The sequence below is a fragment of the Varroa jacobsoni genome, unplaced genomic scaffold (genome assembly GCF_002532875.2).
Source record: "Varroa jacobsoni isolate VJ856 unplaced genomic scaffold, vjacob_1.0 scaffold_781, whole genome shotgun sequence".
NCBI classification, from domain to species: Eukaryota; Metazoa; Arthropoda; class Arachnida; order Mesostigmata; family Varroidae; genus Varroa; species Varroa jacobsoni.
In genome coordinates this window covers 260,197-272,550 of record NW_019213683.1, presented here as the reverse complement: position 1 = coordinate 272,550, position 12,354 = coordinate 260,197, and the positions used below count along the sequence as shown (strand labels likewise).

Below are 12,354 nucleotides of genomic sequence, written 5' to 3'. Positions count from 1 at the left end.
ATACCTCTATAAGTAGATCGTGAAATGTGGGGTTGTCGGCTTTGTCCTATTGTTATTGAACCTTGTTTGTTATAACCTCAAGAGCAAATTTTCTTGCCGCCTATTGTCGCTTTCCATTAGCTGTGTGAATAGGTTTATATGTTTGTGCATGGTAAAAACATCGCTCGGGCAGGCCAGTCTGACCGTCTATTGCTTCGCCTGTTTGTCGCCCTAGCGACAATAGTAGAGCAGCCGAAGAAAAAAGTGCACAGTTTTCTTTTTTCTATGCTATGTATGCGTTTAGTTGCTATCATCATGTCAATGGCAGTGCAGGAGCAGGAGCAGGAACAGTAGCTAGTGCAGTCTATAGCATGCAAGCGAAGCATGGCACCTCTACATCGCCAATACATACATGGGTTACGCTGCCGTAGCACCCTTCGACTTTATTATTTCGCCCAGCTATTCCTTGCCCACTTCTTCCTGTGTATCTTTATCATTGTTGTTTGAAAAATAGCGTGATTCCCCGTACCTCTGATGTAGGGTAGAACGGCAACGAGGGAGGCATTGGGAAAAAGACAACGATAGGGCAAATAAAAGCGTGAAGGATGAAATGCGGGTACAGAAAAATACGATGCATTGAGTACAGTGAAGAGGGAGACGCAGCGGTTCATCACGGTGAGTGAATGGAGTAGCAGAATATAATTGGAAGCTAGCTGATATAAACAGAAAAACTAAACGCAGAGAGCGGATAGCATTGGCAGGAGAAAGGCCAGCCGGAGTTGTGTCGAGTGGAAGAAACGCGTGAAACGTATACCATCTACCACGCACTGATCCTTTTCTACCAATCACACTGGAAGTGAGACCAAAACAGAAGGAGAAATAGCGTAACGACGAAGCAGGTCGGGTCCGCCAGCGTAATTATTGGCTCTGTAACCAAATAGGAATACGAAAAGGATTAAGGGTACGTCAGTGAGAACGTTGACGTTATCGTACTGACTTCGGGTGACGAGCGTGCCACTTCGTGTCGCTATGGTACCTGGCCAGTTGCTCATAAAGAAAAATAACCACAAAGACGAATGCTTGTAAACTCGAATGCCTGTATCATAGGGAAGCAGAAGTGTGTAAGAATTTATATCCTGAGCAAAAAGAAAGCAGTGATAAGGAAAGCATTTACTAAGATTAACGGGCCAGAAACTGGACAAAATACATTGAACATCGACCATTATTGCTCGTAAAAGTGACGTTAATTTGCTTGTTCAATAAACGCTATGTTGCTATGTGTGTGATGTATCTATTTAACACCATAATAAAATACAAGGTCCATGAACAAAGCCTGAGTGAGCCGAGATTGAGTACCACCGATACGAAATTACCAAAATAGAACAAGACCCAACAGCAGGAAGAGGGCAATACTGCATGTCGTAGGATGTCGAGAACAGAACATAAGGCATAAGAAAGACTGGACGGGGCTAGGAAATAACCTACGAGCGACTAAAGACCTAAAACAGTTGGCGGGCATAAGCCTACTGAAGAAGCAAGCACACCCTGCAAATAATGGTAAAAGTGGCTATGAGTTGCAACGTTTTTGGTATCGGCAAAAAACCCATCGCTACGTGGCACCGCGGCTGGCTGAAGTAACAAGGACACAATATGACAAGCAAGAAGCAAGGAATAAGCAAGCGAAGAAAGAAACATAGGGAAAAAGGCAAACAATGAGACTTCAATACCACCCAGGTAATACATAGGACGCCCATGTTTATTAGAGACGAAAGCAAACAGCTGCCGCAGCATAAAAATGAAAATAAAGACCTAGGAACCTAATGGAGGCTATCACAGGGAAAAGCGAAAAAATTTACTGCGTGAAAACAGATACACGAGTAACGAGTAGTCAGAGGCAGCTGGGCAAAGGTGCACAGCAAAGGTAGCATCGTGTTCCACGACCCAACTCCACCTGCGAATCATCTATTCATCTGCTGTGCGCCTGCTTGCTCTTTTATCAAAAATTAGCATTTGTTCTTCTACTTCTTTCGGCCACATCTCGAAATTTCTTTAGATCCAAATGTCACCTTCTTTTTAAGACCGTTCCCACTTTTATGCATTGATTGCTAGAACACCTGAATATAGCGAGGGTGACGGCGACAAACGATAGCGTGGGACTTGCGCCACTTGAGCCTACCCGTTCGTAGCAGAATCATAGAGAACCATGGTCGGTTCGAAAGCACACAGCGGACGCATTATTCACCGAAATACTCTTATATCATACATCACGCCTTCAAATGTGAAAGGTTGGTTGACTGCGAGATATCTGTAAAATCATAATCGGCCAAAAAAATAACGTCAGACAGTAAAAGGCTTCACTCATCGAGGACCATCGCTTATGCCAGCAAGCCGTCAACGAGCGACCACAATAGCGATGTGCTTTTATATCGAGAAATTGCCCGTTCGAATCTATATACATATGTATGTATGTATATATCTGTTCCTACGAATACGTTATGTGTCGCGCACAAAGTATAGGGTGATTTCGATCGCCCTTTTCGCAAAGCAATGTTTTGAAAATTTAACGACGACCATTTAAAGACGAACGATGCACAGTGGTAAGGATAAAACAGAAAGGTGTATAGTAGATAACAGACCAGCAACAGAACAATCCTTCTGGGTGTTGATTCTCACGGTACATAGAACTGGAACGCAGGACGATCAGAAGAGTCTGTTTTATACTAAGCGAGAAGTACCGGTATAGCAGACGATTGCAGTTCTATTTGCTTGTAAAATAGAACAAACCGTGGCTAAAAAATCACTTTTGAGGAAACATCCTCATCATAAATATGAAATCCAAGAGTCATAGGTTAAAAGGCTAAGTTATCTCGCAAATTCAAACAACATTCATTGCACCGTATCAATAGCAGACAAAGGCGCACATCTTAAGCACAGAAAACTTCAAATGCAAAGTTATTCAAACTCATTTATATTTTGTTGCTTGAGATGAGATTATTCCCGCGTGGGCCGTCTAAAAAGGTCAAGAAATATGCTGTCGCATTGTTCGAATCTACCTGACTCTGACACTGTGTGCTTTCAACAAATACATAAAGCACTAAGCACAGTAAGTTATTATATACTTACAAACGGCCGCTTGCTTTAGGTAACTATCTTTTTATGAATTCATTACCGATAGCCAGGAGGAAACTTCATGTAAACCGCTATGTCTATACACGGAGACAGGGATGCAGGTATTCTAGAATCTACTGCAACAGGATTTGACTGTTGATAATTTCAGTGCTGCAGAGTTATTTCGGATCTATCGAAGAGTAAATTGGAAGGACAGGTTGATCCAAAACATGAAATGATCCTTGAGTAGACCACAAACTGCCTTTACAAGGCGAACTCGTGGCCTACTTTTAGGTGAGCAAATGCACTCACGGTAAAGCGAAACATATAATTATTCGAATAAAAGCGCCCGTTAGTAAGAAAGATGCATATATATTAAAGCATGAAGACATTCCATAGTTGAACAGGCCTATTTTATCTCGTAAATTCATAGTTTATAATATATTGATTCTTTTTTATGAAAGATGCTAGTCCTGAATAGATGATAGTTGTGCAAATACGAACCTTTTTTTGACGATTCTTCACCCTCGATACAGCCCAGGCATGGGCAGCAGTTTGAGGGGACTGCTCGCAGCGTTCCAAAGATGGGCTATTTTTTTTCTGCTCAAACTTTTTCGATTAGCAGCTTTGCTTCTTTGGGCTTCTGAAATTGAAAGTAATTACATTGAGTAATGTGCCTCCAATTTTTGTTGTAGAGTGCTCAATTTGAACTCACTCTCTTTTAGGATGATTTTACCCCAATAGTCAACTATGTCGAAAGTGAAGCATCCAAAAAAACCGACTGCTGTATAGCAACTGTAGAATGTCACATAGATACAATATATACGGCAGTAGAAAAAGCGCGATTAAGAGTAAAATATCCTGTCAGTAGCTATTACGGGGATAATAAAACGTAACATACAATTTCGTAGTGCTTCAACTGCTTCGTCTCGGTCGAGGAAATGTCGTGAACATAGTGTTGTTAAAACCCGTAACCAGACCTGTAAACGTATAAGCCAAAAACATGCATTTACTACTCCTCAATGGCCAGCGCACACATGGCGCACAGGGTACGAGGAATGTGTGGCCTTTTTTTTCAATCTATGCGCTAAGATGAGTCTCAAAAGAAATCCTAGCGACTTCTCTCATTGATACTGCAGGTAAAATTGAGCGTTATAAGCTTGTCACTTGCGTTTGCCTCTTCTGTGAGTCGTCTTCCGCCTGTTCAGTTTTCTAATATCTGTGTGAAGTTTTTTCTATATAGGGTCGTGAAGCTGTAAGCAATACGAAGCCCAGTCCTAGCCGAAACTAGCAACTCTATACGCTTTCCGTGCGCTCTAAAGCTTTCTGACGGCGTTTGTCTTTCTCGTGTTGGAAGCTTTATAGTCAGACACGGCATCGGTTGTGCCCGACAAAAAAACGGTCGAGAGGTGGTACCGATGTAAGCCCTTAGTGCCGATAGTTTTCTATGGTACATCGGGCAGATGGCGCATCGAAGGGGCATCGCAGAACCAAATTGATCTCCGACGCAGACAAGCCTGAATTTGTCATCCGGATTTGCGGAAGCGAGGTGATTCCGCAATCGAGGCCATTTTCAAGCGCGATCGTTTTTCTCCAACGACCAACTGCTTCAGCACCCACTGCCTCTTACTAAGATCTTTTGCGGCTGAAGGGAGCCACGATAAAGGTATGAGGAACCTGCTGGCTCTCTTATCGCGGACTGCATCGTTGAGATATTTCAAAGTCATTTCAAGTAAATCTCTCCACGTAAGCTTGCTCACCAGTTTACTTAACACTCTTTCCCTCGCATCCCTGGGCTGTTCCTTAGGCTAATACTCCTAAGGTTTGTGATCTTCGACAGCGGCCGTTGTCATCGTAGTCCTCGAAGTTTCTGTAACTTCTTTTGACAACAACAACATTACATCGCTTTATAGATTGCTTGTCAAATAAGCGTTTGCCGGCGGTGAGCAGAGTTAGGATCCAAGAAGACGAACGATCCCGCGTGTTCTGGAGAGCAGTCAGAAAAGTCTAGAAGCGGCTAGTCAAGCAAGGTCCGACAGGCTAGATGGATTTAAAATTTTCAGCATCAGCAAAAACGTACCGACAGTGATCATCGGGTTTCCTTTGATTCGTAGCTGAATGCAACACGCTGTTTTGGGGTGCGCTTTTCTGCTGTAGTAAATACTAGCGTGCAAATAGTTCAGAATAATTGATGAAACTTTATGTATTTTCTCTTAGATATAATATGTGCGTCGGTGCATAGTTGTATAGTAAAATGATATTCAGTATGAATTTTACTACCAATCATATGCACGTCAATATGCATCATGCGCATATTTAAATCTTGTAGCCAGGACAGCTAATAAAAATAGCTTTACGGTTACTTGTATTATGGCCTATCCTTAGGAGTGCACCTGCTTACTCTCAGTTAGGACCGATCAAGCCAATTAGTTTTCTGTTCGTCGCTATAGTCCTTTGACCTGTTAAAAAAATGCCGCCTTTTTGGAAATCTGTAGCCGGCCTAGTTGAGTTTGATACGACAAAGCGGGCCTGGGTTGACATGCCTTAAGTTACCTCAATTGCCGCCATGTCCCCGATTCCTCGATCTTTCATCGAGTCGTCATCGTCTCGACCGTCCCTCGTTGCATAGCATTGCAAGAGACATGAACGTGGTGGCATCGAAATGTGGTGCCATCATGGTATATTTCCTTGTGCCAGTTTATACGTGTGCAGGTACGAGGGACTATTTGGTATTAAGACGGAAAAGAAAAGACTGCGATACTGGAGATTAGGGACTAGCAAAATGACTGACTACTGGGTAGCTTCTGCGGTGAGGTCAATGTAGTAGAACGATGTGCGTTTTCGTCCTACAGCGAAGAGAGAAGCGGATACCTTTTCTGTAATAGACTAAAGGGCATACATCTCTTTTGTCGAAAGGCAGATTAAGTACGAGATAAAGAAAGACAGAACCTATGAGCAAGACGTTCGTTACTGGCATCAGCAAGGCCTGAATCGCGATAGGGCCTCAGGTACAACACGGTGCGCCATCGTGTGCAGCCATACTGAGCGAAAGGAGGCCAACTTTCTCTGCTCTAAGTGATGCAATCGTCGAATTATCGATTCTGTTCCTGCTGTAATGCTGGTTCGGTTCTGAAGTAACGTGAAATGATGTCGGCCCCTGACCGCCACGTCGGACTACACCCAATAAAACTGTCATACTCAGCACAAGTCCGACACATATACCGAAAACGGTAGTGAAATCCGTGGTCGGCTAGAAAAATTCAAGGGGAAAGCTGAAGCTTGCAGGCATTGTGGAACAGACGAGCAGATGAAAATACCAGCCCTACGATCAGGTGAATAGAGAAAAAAAAGTCGATATAACTGGCTTCAGTCAAACAGAAAGGAGTGCACTTCAGAATGCAGCCAGCTACATCGAAAACATACGGCGTCGGGTATTACTTACCCAGCTTCACGAAACAGTTTGAAAGAAAATGCTGTACCGAAGATCCATAATAGCACAATTTCCAGACTACGAACGCTTTACCTGTCGCATAGTAATAACATAAAAGTACCAGCAATAATATGCAGGTACTTTATAGCTATCTCTCAAATCATGACTGTTTGCCATTTCTAGTACGCATTTCACTGTAACAAGAATGATTAAAATGGTATTAAGAGACAACTGATTTATTTGTTCTTATTAGTATCCCTTGACGAGGTAAGTTTTTTTAAACAATTGTAAAAATATTACATCCTAAACGCTAAACCTTACGAACACTTCAGTACAATTGCTTCAGATGTTCGCATCATTGCCATCGCGTTTACCTAGGTACACGTAACTAAAAATCGTCAGACGACTATTATAAGCGGATTATTATATACGTTTGGTCTTCTAGCCGCAGATCCGCTCCAAATGTAGATTGTTCACTCTGTGAGCGGGAAATCATACTGAGCAGCTGGCTGAGCAGATAGTTGGATGGATGACTGCTGGTGGCGTTGACTTATCTGCATTATTTGACGCGGAACTGTTGTATTGCAGTCCTCTTAGGGAGCATAGTACCTCCGTTGCTTTGCCATGGGTCATAGCCTGAATACCACTCACACATTTTTGCCACGTGAATGTGACGCCGAAAGACGTCTAATTCTATAAGGTATGGCACGACAAAGATGGCGGAAGAGTGAGCTCGCAATTCAAGACCATGCCAAGATGCAAGCGCGATGTTTTATTAGTGTACTCGTGGTGGGCTGGCACTTCGGCAGTTATCGTTATGCCGAAATCTTGTGGGGAAACGGCATGAGAGTTTCGACCGGCTTCGCTGGTACAACGTTGTTGCCAAAAGCAGAGGTGCCATAGATCATCGTAGCGGACGAATGATCGTGTATTTTCGCTAACTCTGCTCGCTCTCGAACGCGTCGGTTTATTTAGTGCTAACCCGCCTCTTAGTTCTTCGTACTAGCTGGTGAGACAGTGCTGGCAAAGAGGAGGAAATTGACAAGTATCGAAGTGCCGGGAGCATTGAGGAACATAAAAGTCCCTTCTAAAGAACCACCACTGCCGCCGTTCTGCTTCTAAACACATTCGGTTTGACGTACCAACTTGTTCTCTTTATGGAAATTCCAATCTCTTGTTTTTTTTTTTCAATTTCTCATCTTTCCAATAAACTTAGCACCAGAAAGGGAATAACGAAAAGAGAAAACCGAGATAAATAAAACTGCAAGCGGGTAACCGAATTACCAACCGACTTAAGGTATATGTGAGTGGGTGAGCCAGCTAGACAACGAAAGAGAGTTTGAGTTGCCTGAACACTAGTATTCCAACGGCAGCGAAGCCCTTGGCGGCTGCTTCTCGTGCAGGACGAAGGGTTCGAATGCAAGGATACAAGATGGGGCCGGCCAAGCAATAGATTCTTTGATGCGTGCCTTCTTAGCAGCAGCGGCGGCGGCTGCTGCTGCTGCTGCTGCTTTTATTTGAGTTGCCTATAGGAACGCCAGTTAAACAGCAGAGCTAAAAACAGCTGGCAAAACTTCTATGGTTGGGATCCAATGCAACTTTCTGTTGTGTTCCTATACCACGAGAGATTTTCCCTGACATCGGCCCTGCCGTTCGAAATATTGCCAGCGGCAGTGTGGCTACGAGAGACAATGTTATGAAATGCGGTACGCAAGCAACCACAAAGTAGCATTTTTTCCAGTTTCATTGCCATCTATTTTTTCCATAGTTCCTTATTTTCGATAGCTCAGCCATTGAAATCCTCTTTGTATGGTGGAAGAAATTGGAAAGCAAGTGGCTCTTATTTCGTAGCTCTAGTACGAATTTTAGCATGAAACATGTATGGGGTCTTTGCTTAGATCTGCGTCTTGATCTCCTTCTCGCTACTTTCTTCGTGTCCTGTTCGATTCATATTCTAACCTTCAGAAGGACTGCCAGATCTTATACTACTCTTCAGCAATGAACGCTATAAGCCTACTGGTCGAGAACAGCCACACAAGCGGCAAGTGGCAGTCACACGCACTGGTCCGACACCAACGATGGTAGTAGCATTATGAGAAGGGGGCTCTTGCGTTTTTTTGAGCACCTCCAAAGCTCAATGGAAAACCCCTTAGACCCGCTTTTTTTTCTACCGCTAGCAGAAGCAGAAAATACGACGGAGAACCAGTTCGACCGTTTGTTGTTTTACCTTCTCTGCCACTGAAGCCGCTATTGCCTTGCGCGTCCGAAGGAGTGCCCGCAGTACTTCAGTGTCTTCTTATACTATCAGAGTGCGATAAGCACACATAGTACAAAAGCACACGTACTTCATGTTCCATCATCAAGCTGTTCCTGTCACAGCTACGTTCTCTTCCCGCTCTGCACAAGCAGTTAGAAGCCATAATCGCTCGTATGGCAGATGCCCCACCAAACTATTGCTTCCAACCTTGCGCGGCAGGAGGTTATCATCCTAGTACAGCTGTCCCGGATCAGAAGAAACAAAATGCGATAGAACAGCAGGAGAAAAACAGCAAGAGGTAAAAGAAGAAGCACAATAGACCCTTTTTTGGTCCTTTCGCCTGCACTAGTGGTAGTAATACAGCAATATCTAGCGGCAATGGAGTCGGGGTCTAGAAGCGACAACACTAATGTCGCAGTATTGTAAAACTTCTTGCATTCGCTGAGGCGCATGAGGTAGCTACAAGCGGCCATTTCTTCTTGAGTTCCTATCTGCTTTTTGCTCATGCCTCTCTTATCTGTGGTCCAAGTTAATCGCCGGCCGACATTCTACGCGCTATTATTGAAGGCAACGGTGGTGCGCCAGTGTGTTTGAAGTGGTAGAGCTAAGTTCGGCTTTACTAAATGTACTCGAATCGACTTCGACGGATTGCGGCCGTTGCGTCAAGTGATAAATAACGTGGTTAGGGCACGCAACGCAGATGAAGAGCAGAGGCCAGGCAGGCAAACGAACGAAGAGCATTAAATCAAATTAGATCAAATCAACCTAACAGGCTCAAGGACTTAAACGAGAAGTTTGACAACCTTCTGTACCTGCCTAACGCAGCCGTCAGGAACACCTGACAGAGTAGGAACGTATAAAAAGAGCCAGGACATGGATGAGAGTTAGTTAAGCTCCTTTTTGGCCAGCTTCATTTTAGCGCAAGCCAGTTGCCAGTCTCTATCGCAACTCATCCATATATGAAGATATGAGAAGATATTCAAGCAGTGCGCTTGTTTCGTAAATAAGAGATATTTCAGAAAGATTGGAGAAACACTACTAAATGGCAGCAAGTAAAGCTATGCAGCAGCAGAGCTGCCCCAGCCATCTTAGGGCTTTTTATTTTATCACAACATATAAAACTAGATAAATAAAGTTAGGTAACACTGACGATGGTGATAAGTTGAAGAAATAAACAAGTTCGATGAGAACGTCTAATAGGTATGTACGCTCACAAGCGTTCGTATTGCGATCGCACATTGTAACATTACTAACGACAAAGTGCGGGTGTGGTGAATTCCCTTCCCCATGAAAACAAAGAAAAGATAAGAAGAAAGCAAGATGTTATATCTCGTCCCTATATCTTATTTTTAACTTGTTCTGTCAGATTTCGGTGTGGGTCTAAGCAGAAGATTCTGAGACGATCACTGGGATGATTTGGTCAACAGTGTTTGATGCTAAATTGCTTAGCACATTTAACCGTCTTGCCATGTCTCTACAATGTAACTTCGATCAAGTTAGCATGTGGCAGGAGATCTAACTTGGACAAAAGGCTGGCGTATTATACCTACTCTCAGTCGATGAATTCACGAAACAATACGTACGAGAAAATGACGGCGATTGTCGCGACTGCCCTTTTAGTATTCTACCAAAAGCTTTTGAATGTTTTCCTTTAATAAGGTAAAGCAGGAACACTATTACAATGAAGAGTAGAGTGAGAAGAACTTTAGAGTAGGTCAACGACATACGCTAGAGAGTGAACCGTTTAGAGCTCTAGAATAGAACCGCTAGAGAGCGAGAAAATCAAAGCCAATCGAGACAGCAAGAAGAGATATAAAGGCTACTTGTCGTGCCTAAGCCAGGCTAAAGCTACGAAATGAGATGTTGATCTCCCTTCGGTCTTTTCGACAAACCTATGTGGAACGACCTCACAACATTTGGCGTACGCCTTCAAAGCTCGGGAACACGAGGCAAGTTTTTCCTCCTAGTAAAAATATATGTAATACAGTGTGAAAGGTGGCGCTAGGTGGGCGAAACTGCAAACACATTTTAAGGAAAGAATGACGTTTTCTGCCGTCCTCCTGAAAACCATATAAACGATTTTATACGTAAAAGACAAAGGTGAAGCTTTCTCTTCGGATAATTTCTTGCGTATGGCAGAAAAATGCAGATAAATGAAAGTAGTATAACAGTTTATATGTGCGTAGCATTTTTTAATTCAATTGCAAAACGCTTTCCAGTTGGTAAAAATTTCAAGTATGTATACGAGGTATATGATGTTGAAATACGGCAAATCCTTTGTTCTCTCGAGAAAAAAAATTTCGAAATATAGCTTCAGGTAAAAATGGACCGGGTTTTCGTTACCGCTAAACAACGATCAATGCTATGTAATCTTCTGCTGCAAATTTAATTATAATATTGCCACGAAGTGCTGGTATTTATGTACTAATATTGCGATGTGCAATGCGTGTCCCCAGAAAGACCGTGCAACGCATAGCCAGTTTATTAGAGCTGCTGTTATCCGTAGCCAAACGCCTATACGTAGCCATAAATACCTACTTGGTTGGGTAGGCAACTGAGAACAGCAGCGACAATCTTCTGCAGACTTGTTGGTAGCAGAAGTGCGGAGAGGTATATTTAGCTCTGGTTCTTCCGATGTAGTCGATTTGGCGATTACTACGAAACGATGTGCCCCGGAAAGGGTGCAAGTCTACATTGCTAGAAGTCCCGTGCAGTGTCGCACTATATAGGTGCAAGCACGCATTCTTCGAGCCGTCCGGCAAGCCAGCCATCATCGTAAGATCTTAATTCATCTTCCATAGGATAGCCTATTGCTGCCCCGTAGGTGCAATTCTTGACACTCTTTGTAAAGTCGTCCACGCGGACCGATGCCCACTAGCCGGCCCGCCGTAGAAACGTAGTTATATTTTCATTATTACATACCTCATTTCACTGAATTTGTCCGGGCGATTTTCATAGGACCAGCTAAACGTGGAAAGTATCTGGAAAAGCATACACAAGAAAAGGTGTCATAGCTTTGCGTGTATGCAGGCTAAATATATATTACCCGTGGGAACTCTAAATTGATGTTTCGTTTCTTTATATAGTGTATTAAATCACATGTGTTTGTGTTACGACTTCATGCTCTGCTATTCAAGCTTTGTTCACATATTAACGAGTCTGCGCAGCAAATTATCAGCGGTCTATAAATCGTCCGCAGACTGAAATAGTGCTCGTCAGTCAGAAATTAGCCTGACTGTCTGCTTTGAAGACATTATGGATTCAAACGTATCGCTTGTGAAAAAATGCAGTGGATACGCACGATACGTACAAGCTAATTGGAGAAAACAAATTGGTCTAGCATATAAGACGAATTGTTCTTTACTTGACACGGAGACAGCAAACTCGTTGTGTGGCAACTAGCGTGTAAATCGGTGATGCATGCAATCGCCTCTTATAGTATATAAGCTTTAGCGGCCACCCGTCACAAGCTGTGATTCACTTTGTTAGGAAAACGAAAAAACCTAGGTCAATTGAAGTTGCTAACGAACAGCACGTATTGCACGTATCATCATGGTGCTGTATTTCACTAATGCAACAG

General features: G+C 43.2%; 1 protein-coding gene and 1 long non-coding RNA gene across 4 annotated transcripts in view; one reads left to right on the top strand and one right to left on the bottom strand.

Moving 5' to 3' along the window:
• Positions 1 to 12,354, top strand: part of LOC111263677 (dual specificity calcium/calmodulin-dependent 3',5'-cyclic nucleotide phosphodiesterase 1A) — a 285,107-nt gene that overhangs the window by 170,421 nt on the left and 102,332 nt on the right. The window lies entirely within an intron of this gene.
• Positions 3,616 to 11,748, bottom strand: LOC147753052 (uncharacterized). Its single transcript, XR_015312399.1, has 3 exons — positions 11,313 to 11,748; positions 3,989 to 4,067; positions 3,616 to 3,730 (listed from the first exon to the last, which is right to left on the bottom strand). It is a non-coding gene; the product is annotated as an uncharacterized LOC147753052 (long non-coding RNA).